At 45.4% G+C, this 19,974-nt stretch overlaps 1 protein-coding gene and 1 long non-coding RNA gene across 3 annotated transcripts in view; one reads left to right on the plus strand and one right to left on the minus strand.

Annotated features, from left to right (window-relative positions):
* CTSE (cathepsin E) overlaps positions 1-19,974 on the minus strand; it is a 113,978-nt gene that overhangs the window by 69,716 nt on the left and 24,288 nt on the right. The window lies entirely within an intron of this gene.
* LOC146060126 (uncharacterized) overlaps positions 15,602-19,974 on the plus strand; it is a 49,732-nt gene continuing 45,359 nt past the window's right edge. For both annotated transcript variants that reach the window (XR_014470373.1, XR_014470372.1), the window contains exon 1: positions 15,602-15,706. This is a non-coding gene — a long non-coding RNA (uncharacterized LOC146060126). The remainder of the gene's footprint in view (positions 15,707-19,974) is intronic.

Below are 19,974 nucleotides of genomic sequence, written 5' to 3' on the forward strand. Positions count from 1 at the left end.
AAATATTCTGGCTAGTTAGTGCCATAGAGTTAGTGTGTGATACAGAGATAGTGGGTGGGAAGGAGATACTGGGTGAGAAGGAGATAGTGGGCGACAGAGATAGTGGGTGACATGGAGATAGTGGGTGACATAGAGATAGTGGGTGACACAGAGATAGTGGGTGACACAGAGATAGTTGGTGACATAGAGTTAGTGTGTGATACAGAGATAGTGGGTGGGAAGGAGATAGTGGGTGACACAGAGATAGTTGGTGCCATAGAGCTAAAATGTGACACAGAGATAGTGGGTAGCATAGAGATAGTGGGTGGCATAGAGATAGTGGGTTATGTAGATAATGGGTGGCATATAGATAGTGGAGGAAGGGGAGATATTGGGTGAAGCAAAGATAGTGAGTGACGGGTTAGATAGTGGGTCATATGGAGATATTGCGTGACACAGAGATAGTGGGTAACACAGACATAGTGGGTGACACAGACATAGTGGGTGATGGTGAGATATTGGGTGACTGGGGGCATTGGATGAAAGCAGTGAGATGGCAACGGGCTGTGACATTGATAATTATAAGTTTACTTACATCTTAGGCAGGATTAGATGGGCTGGCTCCTTTTGTAGGCAGGGACAGGGTTCAGCTGTTAGTGCATCCAAATATAAAGAAAGGGTTTTGTCAGTCGCACAGGAGATGGAGATTTATATGCATGGAATGGACCCTCCTTTTATTATATTCTTCAATTGGTATTGAACATGTGAGGGTGTGCTACCATAGACACTGGCAAAATGAAGTTTTTTAGGGGGGACAGAGAAAAGTGAAAGCTGGTGCACCAAAGTGAAAGCTGGTGCACCAAAAGAGAAATTAGACTATAAAACATGACTTTTAATTAATCATTTTAAAAATAGTTGCAAAATAAAACCAAACATACAAACATTTAACAACATATAGTTTTAAAAAGGATGATATCCTCACTTAGTGGAACCCCACTGCACAATATCCCTATCTTTATTGGTGGTGCGGCGCAAACATTAAATGTGTTAGGGGGATTTGACGATTCCTCCCTTTTATGGGATAATCCTGTTGAATAGTTCAAAAACACTTGTCAGCTACAACCTGTACAGTATTCTAGTGACTTATCACATGTTAATGGTACATTATAGTGTTAGGACACATTTTTAATTTATGAAGTCAGGGAAAAGGACCATGGGGCTTCCTATGCAGAAGCGGTCTGCGCCGAATGCGGGTAGCGATCCCGCTTCAGCGTAGCCATTCACTGCAAGAGCTGCTGGTCACCCTGTCTGCGTGCCGCCCGTGGACAGAATGTGAGGTGTGCAAGAGTGCACTTGCCTCGTTTGCTCGGATGGGTAGAGGCAGAGAGGACACTGAATCTGGCGCCAGATACCGTGTCACTCAATCAGGGTTTCCGTGTACAGCGGCGACCCGTGTTTGCGCCACTAGCTTATTACAGATCAAAATTTACATTCGTATGTGGGGAAGGGATGGTGGGGTTTCACACACTAAGTGTGTGGTCAGCGTACGCTTCGTAAAAAAGCTTCCGCAGGACCACCCAACGGGCGTCCGGAAGCTCATTAAGTACCAGATACCTCATACATATTAATGAGATGTAAATCCATGGGGAGTGTTTTAGTGTCGTCATTTGTTTTGAAATGTAGGCGCTTTTTGTAAGTAACCTGTCCCTGTCTGCTTAAATTGAAGCACAAATATGTGCACTTTTGTGACACGTACATATATGTCCTTATATTGCACAATCCACCTTGTCATGTTGTGTTACTACATACATTGGGTACTAATACATTGTGGTCTAATACATTTTGGCGTGAACAGAGTGACATAAATTGTATCATGAAATCAGTATAATTAACCCTTTCCTGATTGCAATTGCTATTATTCCTAATAATTCGTTGGAGAGTGTTTAAATAAATAAAGTGTGGTATACACTTAGTAAGACTGTAACAGTTGGAGAATAAAGTTCCTGCTCTGGATGTCCTTGTAGTTTTGCTTTTTTCACCTTTTCCTTTTTTGTATATTATTGGTAGTTGGCTGGTTACCCGTCAAAAACCCCTAGTACTATGGTGCTGTGGCTAGTTAAACGCCCAACATAGCGCATTGTCTAGAGAATCTTCATACTTGTCCAATATCTGACTGAGTTCCATAAATCTTTTGTTTAGCTCAGAGTACTGTATCATGAGCCAAAGCAAATATGTTAAGAGATTGACCCTCAGAGTCATGTATTCAATCACAAAATCGAAATAGCCTGTTATTTAGATTTTGCAATTGAATACCTGTCTCTGACGGTCAATCTCTTAACATATTTGCTTTGGCTCATGATACAGTACTCTGAGCTAAACAAAAGATTTATGGAACTCAGTCAGATATTGGACGAGTATGAAGATTCTCTAGACAATGCGCTATGTTGGGCGTTTAACTAGCCACAGCACCATAGTACTACGAGTTTTTGACGGGTAACCAGCCAACTACCAATAATATACAAAAAGGAAAAGATGAAAAAAGGAAAACAACAAGGACATCCAGAGCAGGAACTTTATTCTCCAACTGTTACAGTCTTACTAAGTGTATACCACACTTTATTTATTTAAACACTCCCGCAAACACGGGTCACCGTTGTACACAGAAACCCTGATTGAGTGACGCGGTATCTGGCGCCAGATTCAGTGTCCTCTCTGCCTCTACCCACCCGAGCAAACGAGGCAAGTGCACTCTTGCACACCTCACATTCTGTCCACGGGCGGCACGCAGACAGGGTGACCAACAGTTCTTGCAGTGAATGGCTACGCTGAAGCGGGATCGCTACCCGCATTCGACGCAGACCGCTTCTGCATAGAAATCCCCATGGTCCTTTTCCCTGACTTTATAAATTAAAAATGTGTGCTAACACTATCATGTACCATTAACACGTGATAAGTCACTAGAATACTGTACAGGTTGTAGCTGATGAGTGTTTTTATACTATTCAAGGGTATTATCCCATAAAAGGGAGGAATCGTCAAATCCCCCTAACACATTTTATGTTTGCACCGCACCACGTTAAATACCAATAAAGATAGGGGTATTGTGCAGTGGGGTTCCACTAAGTGAGGATTTCATCCTTTTTAAAACTGAATGTTGTTACATGTTCGTATGTTTGGTTTTATTTCGCAATTATTTTTAAAATGATTAATTAAAAGTTATGTTTTATTAGTCTAATTTCTCTTTTGGTGCACCAGCAGAAGACACTCTTCTCTGTCCCCCCTAAAAAACTGCATGTTACTGCATCAACTTGTCCACAATCATCATCCCTGGCAGCACAGCTTCCACTGCAGAATAACCCAACAAGTCCTCGACAGTCACACAGGAAGCAGAGGGGAGGAGCTGGGGAAAGGTGAGAGGGTAGCTTCACCTACTCCTCCTGACTGCCTGGAACGCTTGCCGGTATCCTGAGTGTGCTGTCATGGCCCACTCTGAGCAGCGCGGAGGTGTATAATGAGTCTGTTTCACTCATTCACCATGAAGCTGCACTCTGTAGGCAGATGGGAGCTCCTGCTCACCTGCGGCTCTATGACTGGCAGGGACAGCGACTGTGACAGAAGGAAGGGGGGCGGCTGCTGCACAATGGGCTCTATGCTCCTCATGCAGGGGTTCGGAAGCAGTCAGTAGCTGTGGCTTCGAATTGCAGGCACACTGATCCTCTGCTCAAAAGATACCCTAGAGGTTTCCAGACGCCCTAGGCAAATGCCTATTTTGCCTATGCCTAGGGCCTGCTCAGTGTATAGGTGCTCAGGGACTCGCCATTCATACTGCCCATTTGCATGTAACAAAGGTTAGACAATGTAGGATCTAATGCTTGTGGAGTGTAAAGAAGACTTTAGGGGAGATTAGCTAAGATCGAATAGGATTCGAATACACGTATATGTACCCATTCGATTCCAAAAATGGCCAGTAAATTAGCATTTGCACTCCAAATTAGCATTCCAAATTTGGCTGATTTGCCATATTTATATACTCCAAAGTCAGCAAAATTTGTGTTTACGGATAAACACACCAACGATAGAAAACGGCTGTATATGGCCATGATTTCTATGGTACAGTAGTGTGTTCATTTATTATCATTTGTTGGGCTTAATTTGCAGCTAATTCTTTGAGCCAGACCTGGTTGCAGAAATACAGTGACCAAAAAACAAATAAGGGGATCTCTGGGTGCTTCATCGTTGTTGGTATTTTTCTTTGATATCTCAGATAAAACAAAGAAAATAGAACAGTTGATACCATTAACACAATATATAGGCAAACTTGATTGTGATAAATTAAATTGCACCATCCTCTATGCCTACGAAAAAGCAGACACCTTTTCTGCATCAGTTCATGGCTAATGCTTCCTGACTGGAAGAGGAAGTGCCGTGCGTTCCACTGACATCACTTCTGGTTTCAGCAACGTCACTTCCAGTTCCGCTGATGTAACTACAGGGGGATAAATGAAACAGCGATTGTCCCCACACGCATGCAAATGGATGTTTTGCCAACCATCGAATGATTTCTAAAGCGCTCTCAAATATAAGTCACTATCTGGTGACTCAGATTTGCGGTGCCCTGGTACGTTACCAGGGCAGGCAGCTGATATCAGCTGCGCAGCCCCGGCACACGTGTCATGGCTGAATTACCATGGTAATGTCCAGCATTTTCATGGGGACGCCCATGGGAAGCCCAGCACACTGCAGGCCCCACGCCCGAACTGCTCCGTGCCAATGAGCCGGCGAATGTGACGCAACACCAACACCCGGGATTGGCGTCATGTCACTTCCGGTTTAGGGGGTGGGGGCCAACATTTGGTAAAAATAGTTCACATCCAGACAAGGAGAATGATTCAACACAGGTTTCCTAAGCCTACATAAATTTTATTTATACATATGCCAAGGTCATGTTTGTAAAAGTGCTGGAGGCTCATGTAATGATGTTTCTGTGGAGGACCTGGCTTGAGCCCCAGTCACGAATATAATTAGAAATGTCCCTATGGTGTTCATTTAGGACTGTTGGAGCTTAGTTGTTGTTGATTTAACACAGCTCCATTGGTTTATCTTCATTTATGTTTTGACCCAGAATTCATATAGCATAGTCTCATGAATTCATATAGAATTCATATAGCAGAGTCTCAGCGTCTCAAATTGATTGTGTGTTGTGTGTGCACACAACACACAATCAATTTGAGACACTGAGACTCTGCTAATATAAGAGAGATCCTATAGTACAGTGGTCTCCAACCTTATTTGAGCGAGAGCTACTCGCGACAGAAAAAGACAAAAAAAACCTCCCAGGGAGCTACTAAAATTTTACCAATTCCCCTGATACTATGTCGCACACCGTAATGCCCCTGCGCAATATGCTGCACACTGTAGAGCCCGACACATTATGCCACACATTGCAATGCCCCTCACACCTAATGCATACCTTACAACTTTGTCAGTGGATATAGGAATATATATGCGTGAGTCACAGGCCGAAATTTTTTGGGCACCGTTTTGTCCCTGTGAGGGCAAGGCCAGTGCTGTGTGAACTGCCCCCAGCTCCACTGCCAGCCTGATTAGACCATTGCACAGTGTCTAATCCCCGCAGGACAGTCTCCCAAAAAATGGGATGTCACACAAAAATTGTTTGTGTTGGGAGGAGGGCATTATGCCACACCGCAATGCCCGACACACTGGTGTTATTGCTCGTTGCCAAAGGGGGTTAATGTCCATTGCCAGGGGTTCTTGCTCATTGCCAAGGGGTCACTGCCTGCATCATCCCCCACACACCTCTGTAGGGCTGGATTAAGGTCTGTGGGCACCAGGGACCCCACCCCCCTCAGACAGGGGCATCATTTCCCCTGCCCCCCTACCTGTGCAGCGCAGGGAAGGGATGAAGGGATCCAGACAGTAGCGCTGGCGGGCAGGGGGTCCTTTGCTGCGTATGTGAAGTCAGCGTCTGGGTCCCTGCGGCGGATGAGAACTAGTAGTTCCTATCCGCCGCAGGGACCCCGCCGCTGATCTCACATATGCCGCAGGGACCCCCTGCCCACTGCTGCACTTACGTATGTAAAGCAACGAGAACACCACCTATATTATCATTAATAATGTATAAATTATATGGTCTTAATTTTAGTCATATGGGATGAAAGTTCCAACTTAAGTTCACTTCTCCAGTAGGCAGTGGCACCATACCCTAATACAGGTGTAAGATGTACACCACTGCTTGTGCCTGGCTGGCATCATAAAGGTTTATGGTGAAAGCTAATGGAAGGGTTGCACTGCGCTCACCCACGGGGGGGGGGGGGGGGTGGAGAGCTGGCACCACTCGCACATTACATATTAACAGAACAATGGACGCTGCAGGGTTCTGTGCGATGCCGACACAGAATGAGATCTGTGATTAGACTTCACAGAGGACATCACTTACCACCAGCCAAACCCGCACCCTGCAATCAATCAATGAGTATTTCTCCTCGGAGGGAGCTTCCAGGGCATTGCTTCTGCAGCTTCCAGAAATAGCCCTGCAGAGATCCAGCAGCCCATGCCCTCCCTCCGCCGCCACCAATTCTGCTTCACCATTCAGTCCGTCATTCTGGGATGCTCTGTCCTATGTCGGGTAGCGCTGCGGGCAGGGGGTCCCTGCGGCGTATGTTAAGTCAGCAGCGGGGTCCCTGCAGCGGATGGGAAGTTACTACTTCCCATCCGCTGCAGGGACCCCGCCACTGACTTAACATACGCCGCAGGGACCCCCTGCCCGCCAGCGCTACCCGACATAGGACAGATCATGATGCGGTATGACGGACTGAATGATGGAGCAGCTTTGGTGGCAGCGGAGGGAGGGCATGGGCTGCTGGATCTCTGCAGGGCTATTTCTGGAAGCTGCAGGCGGGCAATAGTGGTCGAGCCACCCGTTTTGCTCAGGCGAGCTACTGGTAGCTCGCGAGCGACGGGTTGGCGACCACTGCTATAGTACATTGGGGGTTATTCTGGTTCGTACGTTATTAATGTACGCAGGCGGATCTGGGTTTTTTTTTTATCTGCGCATACGTACCTTTCGCAATGCGCAGGCGTGGCGACTTCACAACGCTCACGGGCGGGTCTTTCCGTGCTTAAAAAACTGTCCGCAAGAGTACGGTCATTGTGGGCGGCATAGGGGCGTGTTGAGGGGAGCGGCCGAAATAATGAGGAAAACTGGGCGTAAACATGGGCGTACACGGGGGTGTGCACAAAAAATGTACGGTGCTACTACCGCTAGATCGGCGAAAGCACCGTTCATTTCGGACACAAAACAGGCGGCCGCCACCGACACCTCCAGACCACCCCTACAGATACCGCATGAGAGCGGACGCCTGGGTCTGCTAATTAACGCTGATTACTAGTCAAACACATACACCTGAATGTAATAAGCAATGCTGCAGTCCAAACCATTATTTCACTACCTGCAAGCCACACACAGCACTCAAACACATTGGAAGCATATCTTTGTACACTTCTCTACATGTAAAGGTTTGTTTAATTTAAGGTAAGAATCATTTTAAGACCTGCTTATATATGCCAAGGTAGTTATTTTGTAACCATTTACACACATTCAGAAAGTGTTTTCATATACTTTAAACAGCAGCACACTCAATCTACACAAGTCGACATGTGTCAACGTTTTCACTGTAACACCAACATAAGTTGATTTAAAAGTAACAGCAATGTGGGGACACATAGATAGTGATTAAAATGCAACATTAGAACATAATAAATATACATGTAAGGAGGGGTAAAATGTATTTTTATTAGGCTGTTCATTAAGGTAGACAATTGAGGTAATAGAAAACAATAATTGATGAACAATTAGAATAATTCATTTAATTGGCTTAATCATAGTTGAAAGGCTAAATTAGCAGGGCCATATATGTGAAGGGTATGCCAGCGTGCATGGACGTACGCTCACTCTCACGATCGGTGACATACGCTGAGTTTTCCATTGAAAACAGGTGAAACTCGTCTGTGCAAGGTGGCGAACGCTCAGATATCCGGAAGATGTATACGGTGGTATACACTCTGTTGTACGCCAGTTGTCGGTGTCTAAGAGGAGATCCGTCCGTGTACGGTGGCGTACGCTCAAGTGTACGCAACTCCCCTTTGTCGGTGTTTGTGACCGTCCATATGCGGATGTTTTGTGGGTGGACTTTCACTCACCGTCCGCGTACGGGAAACGTACGGTGATGCGGAACGTACGTACGTTTGGCCGCCCGAACCAGAATAAGGCCCATACAGAGAATCCCTGCACGTGCTGTTTTTAAACACGCACTATTCTCACCTTGTTTTTGTCATTATGGGCCTTATTCAGATCTGAGCTCAGTACACATTAGTTTGGAAAATTGGCAAAACCATGTGCAGTGCAGGTGGAGCAGATGTAACCTGTGCAAAGAGAGTTAAATTTGGGTGGGGTGTGCTAAAATCTAAATTTCAGTGTAAAAATAATGCAGCCAGTATTTACCCTGCACAGAAACAAAATAACTCACACAAATCTAACTCTCTCTATACATGTTACATCTGCCCCAAGTGCAGTGCACATGGTTTTGCCCATTTTCCAAACAAATGTGTACTGAGCTCAGATCTGAATAAGGCCCTATATGTATGTTTTTAATATTTAGCAGTTTTAGAGATATACAATAAAGGTTATTTTTTATTGTCGTAATTAATTGTCTAGAGGTGCACCACACCACAACACACTTGTCTTTCCTTGTGGTCAATTCTTATTTTGCCATGTTGACAGAAGGATTTAATGTCACATTCTCTGCAATTGTGGGTAATTGTGGGTACTCTTAAAGTGGGACGAGACTGTATGTGTTTGTAAGCCCTTCCGAATATTATATATATGTTCGGATAGTTTCGTTTTGAGGTTTTGTTTCACCCACATAAAATAATCCACATTTGCATTCTAAAAGGTATATTACATTTTTTTGAATTGCATGTTATAAAATGGTTAATTCTGAAACATTCACCATTCACAGTAAAATCCTTCACTTTGCTCATTCCTTTTGTGGTTTGCATATCAGGCACATTCCACATTATTATTATTTATTTATTAACAGTTTCTTATATAGCGCATACATATGCCTCAGCGCTTTACAGAGTATAGTTGAACATTCACATCAGTCCCTGCCCCAGTGGAGCTTACAATCTACATTCCCAACCACATGCACACGCACACTCAGACATTATAGGGTTCATTTTGTTGGGAGCCAATTAACCTACCAGTATATTTTTGGATTGTGGGAGGAAACCGGAGTACCCGGAGGAAACCCACGCAAGTACGGGGAGAATATACAACCTCTGCACAGTTAGAGCCATGGTGGGAATCGAACCCATGACCTCAGCGCACCAACCGTACTACCCTTCCACATCTGTGGAAGCCTTTTGTGCGGATACTAGTTCTCACCATTGTTTCTAGTGAGCTTCTCACCAATTTATCTTTCAGAGACGGTGCACGCCGGTAAATACATTTTGGATGATCTGGAATCAAACTACCTATTACGGGGTCCTTTTTTAGAAGACCCCAATTCTTTTTGAAGATACTGTAATTTTTTTTAAAACCTGGGTTAAAATCACTAATGAACGACCATTCATTTTTGTTTTTCTGTGTTTTTCTTCCTGTATTTTTTCTTTCAACAAATCCTCTCTACTTATTAGATCAGTTTTGTTTTTTGCTTTCACCAGATCCTCTTCCTCATAGCCCTTCACTAAAAATCTGTTGGACATTGCTTTCACCTGTTGTTCATACACATTTTCCTCAGTACAGTTCCGTTTCACTCTCAAGAACTGGCCATAAGGTATTCCTTCTAGCCAGTTCTTATGATGCTGGCTATTCCTTTCTATATAGCTATTGGAATCTGTACTTTTTATATGATTTTTGGTACATATATCACCATTTTTTGATTTAAAGATTTGTATTGGATTTTACATGTAGTAATGATTACAGAAAGAAAATATAAATCCAGTTACCGTATATACTCGAGTATAAGCCGACCCGAATATAAGCCGAGGCACCTAATTTTACCACAAAAAGCTGGGAAAACTTATTGACCCGAGTATAAGCCTAGGGTGGGAAATGCAGCAATGGTACATTTCCCTGTATAATAATAGCATGACACCACAGGCTGCTCCCCCTGCCTAATAGCAGGACACAACAGGCAGCTCCCCCTGCCTAATAGCAGGACACCACAGGTGGCTCCCCCTGCACAATACACCTTGGGACAACACAGGCTGCTCAGGCTGGGACACCACAGGCAGCTCCCCCTGCCTAATAGCAGGACACCACAGGCTGCTCCCCCTGCCTAATAGCAGGACACCACAGGCAGCTCCCCCTGCCTAATAGCAGGACACCACAGGTGGCTCCCCCTGCACAATACACCTTGGGACAACACAGGCTGCTCAGGCTGGGACACCACAGGCAGCTCCCCCTGCCTAATAGCAGGACACCACAGGTGGCTCCCCCTGCACAATACACCTCAGGCTGGGACAACACAGGCTGCTCAGGCTGGGACACCACAGGCTGATCCCCCTGCTCACCCCTGGGACACCACACACGGAGGGGGGAGGGAGCAACCGCCCCTTACCTCCTCCAGCTTCCGATTCCAGGGGGTTTGGTGTGCGCCGCTGACTGCTCCACTGGTACACGGCCGCCGCCATTGCCCTGCCGTCCACTTCGCTGCCCGGCTCCACTTTGAACAAAGGCGCGGCTACGGCAACATGGCCGCCGGCCTCCTGCACTGAGGACATGTATAGTGTAGGAGGCCAGCGGCCATGTTGCCGTAGCCGCGCCTGTGTTCAAAGTGGAGCCGGGGCATTGAAATGGATGGCTGGACGCACTGACTCGAGTATAAGCCGAGTGGGGGCTTTTTCAGCTAAAAAGAATGCTGAAAAACTCGGCTTATACTCGAGTATATACGGTATATTCAATAACCCCCCTCCCTCAGTGGACTGGGAGTCAGAAGAAGTAACCAGAACATCAGCTTCTTCAAAGCGGGGGGAATATAGTGACATTCAAATGGCTAGAGTGGCTCTTGCAGGGAAGACCCCTCCACCTAAGCTATATGCTACCCACTGGGCGCTAAAACAAAATTCTGAGGTACAGAAGTATGCTCAGCTAGCATTCAGGGCAGCACTGATTAAGGAAGATGAGTTAGTGTTGCGCTCTCATACAGGGTTACCAGATGTACCCGCACTATTTGTGCCTGGTATAGACCCAGCACTAATGTCCATAGTGGGGGAAAAAAGACAGAATGACACCACTGACTGTACCTTAAAAAAGATACAATATAAAATTGCAGACGCAGCTGGGCTGCTGTTATATGTGCTAGATAAGGCAGAGAGAGAAGGGGAATCTAGTGTCTCCCTAGATGCACTGGTAGCATCTAAAATGGCTCTCCTGAAAGCTATTAGCAGAGCAACACTGATTATAGGCTAGACCTTTAACCATATTACCAATACCCGCAGATCCAGATGGCTCACTACAGCGGGTCTGGCAGACCTGGCCCCTAAGTCACTAGAATTCCCCAATCTAGATAACGCCGACCTTTTCGGGCCCCAATTTATAGAAGAGGTAAAAATTTGCCATAAAGCACGTAAATCCTTTTCTGACCTCAAAAAAGGGAGTGAACACTTCAAGAGGCCCTTTCCCCAAGGGGGTCGGACTTCGAGACCCGCAGGTCCGTCCCGAGAATATCAGGGCACGAGAAGGTTTCAGTAACAGATCCGGTGATAACCCCAGAACATCGGCAGGAAATAATTGGAACAGCTCCAAAAGAGGCCGAAATTACGGTAAGTGTAACCACACACCCCACATTTCACAAAACTCTGGGCCTGTCCTATGCGGAATGGGAAAAATTTCCTCAGACAAATGGTTGTTAAAAAACGATTCGACTTGGGCTGAACCTCCCTCTAATTCCGTTCCCATACCAGTTTCGTCGCTTTCCTTGTTCAAGGAATTGCAGAACTCGACTAGACGAGGTTTTGACACTAGCCCTGAGCCAGGGGAAAATAGAACCAGCAAACCCAGCAATTTCGGGCTGGACAAGCCACTTGTTCCCTATAGCAAAACAAGACGGCTCTGTAAGACCTGTTTTAAATGTCAAAGGCCTAAACAGATACCTAAAAACCAAAAGGTTTCGTATGGAAGGCATATCAGACATTCCATATATCCTGACAAGGGACTGCTTCTGCATAAAAATAGACCCGAAGGAGGCTTTCCATTCTATATCGGTCCATCCCAACCACAGATGATTTCTCAGATTCGTCTGGAAAGACAGTATATATCAGTGGACTGTCATGTATTTGGCCTCTCATGTGCACCCTTCACATTTACACGGGTCATGAAGGCTGTTATATCCCACCTACGCCAGCGGAGCATACTGTGCATTGTCTACCTAGACGACATATTACTGATGCACCAGGACATCAATACCTTGATAAATCACAGGGGGCGAGATGTACTAAAGGGAAAATGCGGTAAAACCCCCGTTTTACCGCATTTTCCTATGTACTAAAACCCGTTCGCAGCGGTTTCGCAGGGCAGGGTATCGCCACCTTTGGGTGGCGATACCCTATAGAAGCCTATGGGCTTCTTTTCGCCGCCCGCCGCGTCGCCGCAACCCGCCGCCTCGCCGACCCCCCCTTTCCCCCCTCCCTTGGGCTTACCTTCTTGCAGGTCCTCCTGGACCCCGGAAGGTAAGCCCTTCCTCCCCCTAGCAACGCAGCCGGACGTCCTTCCGGCTGCAGGGGGAGGAGGAAGCGCCGGGGACAGCTTGCTTAGCTGTCCCCGGCGTGGATGCTGCAGAAGCCGGCTGGGAGGTGACGGAGACCCCCCGCAGACCACAGTACAGGTATCGCGGGGGGCCTCCGTCACCGCATCGCGATGCCAGCCGCATATGTTAGTACATATGCGGCGGCATCGCGGCGGGGGGGGCGCGAAGGGCGGCGATGTATTTTAATACATCCCGCCCAGGGACATAACTTTATCTCTCCTGTCCACCTTGGGCTTCACTATAAACACCCAGAAGCCCCCAGCAGCGCTGTAGCTGTATAGGGAGAGGTAAGTGAAAATTTTTTCACTTTCTCTCCCTCAGCATTTTCAGGAGGCTTGCTGCCTAACCCACATGCTGTTGCTAGGTGGCAATCCTGTTCCCTAGAACAAATCCGGTTTGCAGGTCATAGATTCCTGCAAACCAGTGTTTTATCAAATAGTGCAATTTGTAGTAATTTAGTTTCTAGTTCTCTAATGGTGGGGGTCGACGAGGAGATCCAGTGTATAAGGATACGTTTTTTCGCTAGAGTTAGGCAGATCGTGAGAAAGGGTATATTTTATGTCAGTGTAGGGCAGGATTTCCATGCTGAGAAGTTCAAACAGAGACTATGGGATCGATGGATAAGTTTGATGAGAGTGTTTTGTTGATGAAATTAATAGTCTTGCGCCAGAATTTTAAAACTTTGGAGAAGGCCCAAAAACAGTGGAAGAATTTTGCATTGCTCATATGACATTTATGGCAGTCTCCTGTGGCTCCCTCTGACATGTATTTGCATTGGGCAGGAGCTATGTAGAGTCTATGCAACACTTTGAAGTGTACCTCTTGTAAGTACGAGGAATGCAACATTTTCATAGATCCTGGGAAGTTATGGAACATATATCACCATTTTTTATGTAAATTCGTAAATCCAAAAACACAATCTCTTCCTTACTCCAGGTGAAAGTTAAATTCAGATTAAAATCATTTGAATTCAGGGTGTTAAAAAATTGGTGCAATGAAGCTTCATCCCCATTCCACAAAAATAAAACTTTATCACCGATACAGTGCCAGGAGACCAGGTCTACCCCCAGCTTTGGCCATATTGCGTTGTTTTCCCAATATGCCATATACATACTGGCATAGCTGGAGGCAAACCTAGTCCCCATAGCAGTCCTGACCATTTGCAAGTAAAAACAACCATTGAAAAAGAAAAATTATTCTTTAAAATGAACGATATGCTCTCCAGAATGAAACTCTTCTTATGTTCGTCTAAACTGGATGAATTCAAGAAATGTCCAAATATTTTTTACTTTATCAAAGAACCTCAATGGGACTTTAGGAGTGTGGACAGGTCCGCTTGATGTCATGTCATTTTGATGCAGTAATCAAATGATGTACATGTGTGTGGGAACAGGTTTTAGCTATTGGTGCTGACAAATCTAGGTCATGTAATCCTCTAATACACAGTTAGGTTTAACTAATACAATGTGCTTTTTGCACCTTTACTGACACTTGCTATCACATATGCGGCAGTGAGCAAACTGCTATTGGAGACAACAAGTATGTGGCATAAATTACAGTATGATGTGATATTGCAGTGATAACAGCCAAACGTTATCTTCCCAAAATATATAATATATAACATTTGGCAAGATTACCTTGGCAATAAAGTTTTGTTAGGAAATCTTTGAGAAGAGACTTTTATAACATAAGACATCTAAGATGTTATTAGCTTAATGACCTGCTAATAATATATTGGATTAATGTCTTCTGGGCAGATCCAGTTTTCATAGACTCATGTAAAGCATAATATTTCCTCCTTTTCATGCAGAGAGTAAGCCAAGTAGAAGTTTCCATTCATATTAAATCAAAACATGTATTAAAATTAAATAAAATGAAAAATCATCAGGTAAGTATACTTACTATTCCCTTGTTCCCCCACAAGCCTCCCTTCTTGCAGGCTAACCTTAACCCTTCCTCCTCTGCAGCCTGACCCTAATCCCTTGCTGGTGCCTAAACCTAACCCCCGCACACCGGCACCTAAACCTAAGCCCCCTTCCCCGTAATCCTATCCTTCACTTCTTGTTGCCGAAACCTAACCCCCCTTACCGCAGCTTAACCCTGTAGAAGTGTAGAAGTAGAAGTGTACACTTTCCACAGTAGAAGTGTACACTTTCCAAGATCAATGATCTGGTGATCACCCCTTCAATTTGAGTTAAAGCTCAGTTACTTAGGTTTTAACAAGCATTTTGGGATATATGACACTATGACACTTGTAGATTTATCTTGTCCCAAAATTGTCCCGTTCAAATATAACACTCAATTCTGTATATTAATTTGCTCCCACTGCTAGATTTATGCAGTACATGTGGTTTATGGGATATTAACAAGTAGTAGATTTTGAATTTAAAAGCAACATGGAAGAGCATACTATGAAATATTCTAATCTTGAAATGTTTCCCTTTACAGGGGCGGATTGGCCATTGTATCTACCGGGAACTTTCCCGGGAGGCCGACACTACAGAGAGGCCGCCGCTGCTGAAAGGTGCGCATGCGCACACTCACAGTCACGAATTTAGAGTGAAAGCCTGTGACTGAGGCCGGGGCTGCTCAGCCGCTCTGCGGCAGGAGGCTTCGCCCACGGTGTGGGCCGACATCCTCATTGGTGGGTGGCTGCCGTCCGTCATAGATGGTGGCCCGCCTCCCCCCCCCCCCCCCCCCGCCCGATATATCGAATGCTGTTTCCGATGGCCGCGACAGAGCAGAGTTCAGTGAGCTGCTGCAGCTGCATTGAGCTGCAGATACAGCCACTGACAGGCAGGGGGAGCACCTCTCAGACTGATGACGTCAGCCTGAGAGGGGAGAGAGACGAAGAGCAGCAGCGCTGTGGCCGGGCTGCAGCATTCGGAAAGAATCATGTAAGTCACACTGTGGGCTCAGGGGATGCCAACACTGGTTGGCAACCCTGTTAGGGAATGATCAAAGTACACTGGTGGTGGGGGCCGCCGGGGGTGGGGGGCAGGGAGGGAGGGGAGAGAGATTCTGTGTATATGTGCCATGCCTGCATATGGGAGGAAGGGGGGTCTGTGACTGCCTGCTGTCTGCATTAGGGCAGACAGACTCACTGTGACAACTCAGATCCCCCTCCAGCTCAGACCCCCCATAGGCAGACATGTGACATATTCAGACCCCCCCCCCCCCCATAGGCATATCAGACATAAAATGTCTGCCTATGGGGTGGGGGGAGAATGAGCTGTGCTGTGCAGGAGGGATGTGACATGTCTGTCTATAGGGGCTGTGCTGGAGGGGTATGTGACATGTCTGCCTATGGGGTGGGGGTGGGGGCTGTGCTGGAGGGCCTGTGGCATGTGAATATGTGAGTCTGCATATTTGTGGGGGGGTGGGGGGCTGTGCTGGAGGGGGATCTGATTATGTGACATGTCTGCTGGCGTTATGTGTATAAGTATCGTTACTACTGTGGGCGTTATGTGTACAAGCGTCGTTACTACTGTGGGCATTATGTGTATAAGTATCGTTACTACTGTGGGCATTATGTGTATAAGTATCGTTACTACTGTGGGCATTATGTGTATAAGTATCGTTACTACTGTGGGCATTACGTGTATAAGTATCGTTACTACTGCGTTTGTTATGTGTATAAGTATCGTTACTACTGCGGGTGTTATGTGTATAAGCAGTGTTACTACTGCGGGCGTTATGTGTATAAGTATCGTTACTACTGTGGGCATTATGTGTATAAGTATCATTACTACTGCTGGCATTATGTGTATAAGTATCATTACTACTGCGGGCGTTATGTGTATAAGTATTGTTACTACTGTGGGCATTATGTGTATAAGTATCATTACTACTGCTGGCATTATGTGTATAAGTATCGTTACTACTGCGGGCGTTATGTGTATAAGTATCGTTACTACTTTGGGCATTATGTGTATAAGTATCATTACTACTGCTGGCATTATGTGTATAAGTATCGTTACTACTGCCGGTGTTATGTGTATAAGTAGTGTTACTACTGTGGGCATTACGTGTATAAGTATCGTTACTACTGCGTTATGTGTATAAGTATCGTTACTACTGTGGGCATTATGTGTATAAGTATCATTACTACTGCGGGCGTTATGTGTATAAGTATCGTTACTACTGCGGGTGTTATGTGTATAAGTATCGTTACTACTGCGGGCATTACGTGTATAAGTGTTGTTACTACTGTGGGCGTTATGTGTATAAGTATCGTTACTACTGCTGGCGTTATGTGTATAAGTATCGTTACTACTGTGGGCGTTATGTGTACAAGCGTCGTTACTACTGTGGGCATTATGTGTATAAGTATCGTTACTACTGTGGGCATTATGTGTATAAGTATCGTTACTACTGTGGGCATTATGTGTATAAGTATCGTTACTACTGTGGGCATTACGTGTATAAGTATCGTTACTACTGCGTTTGTTATGTGTATAAGTATCGTTACTACTGCGGGTGTTATGTGTATAAGTATCGTTACTACTGCTGGCGTTATGTGTATAAGCATTGTTACTACTGCGGGCATTATGTGTATAAGTATCGTTACTACTGCGGGTGTTATGTGTATAAGTATCGTTACTACTGTGGGCATTACGTGTATAAGTATTGTTACTACTGTGGGCGTTATGTGTATAAGTATCGTTACTACTGCGGGTGTTATGTGTATAAGTATCGTTACTACTGTGGGCGTTATGTGTATAAGTATCGTTACTACTGCTGGCGTTATGTGTATAAGCATTGTTACTACTGCGGGCATTATGTGTATAAGTATCGTTACTACTGCGGGTGTTATGTGTATAAGCGTTGTTACTACTGTGGGCGTTACCTGTATAAGCATTGTTACTACTGCTGGCGTTATGTGTATAAGCGTAGTTTCTACTGTGGGCATTATGTGTATAAGTATCGTTACTACTGCGGGTGTTATGTGTATAAGCGTTGTTACTACTGTGTGCGTTACGTGTATAAGTATATGCCCAAATGTTATTTCATATTATTTATTGTTACACAATAAATTGTATATTGGACATTTATTCTGCTCAATATTTTTTTTCATTGGTCTGTAACCAATTATTTGGAAACCCCCCTTTTAAAATCCTGTTTGCCACTGCCTTTACCTTGTAAGTAAGCAGCGCTGCAGCAGTACACAGCATCAGTGTCTGCTCTGATGCACTGCAGCACTAAATTAGTGATAATAAATAAGTGTGCTGCACGTCCCAATATTTTTATTTCATTTATTTACCATTTTTTAAATATGTTCTTGGAAGTGGCATATTCAATAATATGGGACGAGGAACTTTTGGCACTCAAGCTGTTGTTGAAATACACTTAACAACATGTCAGTTTTGCTATTAAAACTGTTGCAAGGCATGCTGGAATGTGTAGTTCAACAACAGCTGGAGTGCCAAAGGTTCCTCACTCATACTGTATATTCCAAAATGTTTTCCTTTGATAGGGCCTGGGCCAATTATCATTACTGTGGGTGTTAGAGTCAGAGGAGAGTGCAAAATACCTATATGCCCTATATATCCTGTCTCTGCAGATGGGGGCCCCTTCAAAACCTTGCTATGGGGCCCGAAAAAGTTCTGGTTACGGCCTTGAGCTGCCGCTTCCAAAAATGTCTGCTGGTCATAGAGGAGGGCTGCAGCGTATGGTGAGCCGCAGCAACTTCTACTCCCATGTGCCTTTGTGGAGTCAGTCTGTCTTCAGGCACTGAGCAACAGCCACCACCCTCCTATATCCAGTCTCCACCGCAGAACACCAAGCTCAGACCCCAGAGCTGTAATCCCCCTGGGCAACAAGCATGTAACACCCCCCCCCCCATGGCAAGGAGTATAAATCCCCTGACATCAATCATGTAATCCCCTGGGAATGAGGATGTATATCCTGGCAACAAGCATGCAACCCCTGACATTGCATATGTAGCCCCTAATATTGGTCATGTATTTATGTATGTGATGAGCATTACAGTGTATGGTATAATGTGTAATGGGCATTATGGCATGTTGTATCATTTGTAAGGGGCATTTTTGTGTGTGGTATAATGTGTAATAGCATTACAGTGTGCGGTGTAATGTGTAATGGGAATCATGGTGTGTGAATGTGTAATGAGCATTACAGTGTGTGAATGTATAATGGGCACTAGTGTGTAATGGGCTTTAAATTTGAAGTAAACAAAACAAGCCACAATGTGTTTTTTTTGTGTGTGTTTGGGGGCCCAAAACATATTTTTGAACCTGGGCCCACAACTCGCTTGTTCCGCCTCTGTGGGGACCAGTGCAGTGGATAGCGCTGCTGCATGCGGCGTGGACGGCTGCTGATCGGCAATGGCCGGGGACTCATTTTTATTTTATTTTATATAACATACATGGCCTGGAGAGGAGGCAGGACAGTAGCCGCTTGGAGAGAGGCCGCATCCAGTAGCAGGCAGGGCACTGTTCGCCGGGGAGTGCACTGGGAGGAGGCAGGGCAGCGGACTCTGGAGTGACAGTCTCACTCTGAGTCTGTGATTGTATGTGTGTTGGGACGTCATGACGTCACCGCGCACATTACAAGAGGCGCAAACTGTGCTGGGGCAGGGTGGGAGGTTCAGAACGGAAGAAGCCTGTGTTGCGCAGCAGTTGGAGTCCTCAGTTGTGGCTCCTACTCCCCTGAGTCCGCTCACAGCAGCAGAAGACTGCTCTCAGCAGTCCAATGGCTGTGGCATCAACTAACTGTGCACTAGCATGAGGGAGGGATGGGATCAATAGGAACAGTGTATGCATGCATGTATGTATGTATGTATGTATCTATGAGAGTTGCGGTGTTGTATGTAAGACAGCGGTTTATGTATGAGATTGGTGTGTGTATGAGAGTGGCAGTGTATGTATTAGAACGGTGTATGTATGTATGAGAGTTGCGGTGTTGTATGTAAGACATCGGTGTATGTATGAGATTGGTGTGTGTATGAGAGTGGCAGTGTATGTAGTAGAACGGTGTATGTATGTATGAGAGTTGCGGTGTTGTATGTAAGACATCGGTTTATGTATGAGATTGGTGTGTGTATGAGAGTGGCAGTGTATGTAGTAGAACGGTGTATGTATGTATGAGAGTTGCGGTGTTGTATGTAAGACATCGGTTTATGTATGAGATTGGTGTGTGTATG

The sequence above is a fragment of the Crinia signifera genome, chromosome 2, assembly GCF_055691185.1.
Source record: "Crinia signifera chromosome 2, ASM5569118v1, whole genome shotgun sequence".
NCBI classification, from domain to species: domain Eukaryota; kingdom Metazoa; phylum Chordata; class Amphibia; order Anura; family Myobatrachidae; genus Crinia; species Crinia signifera.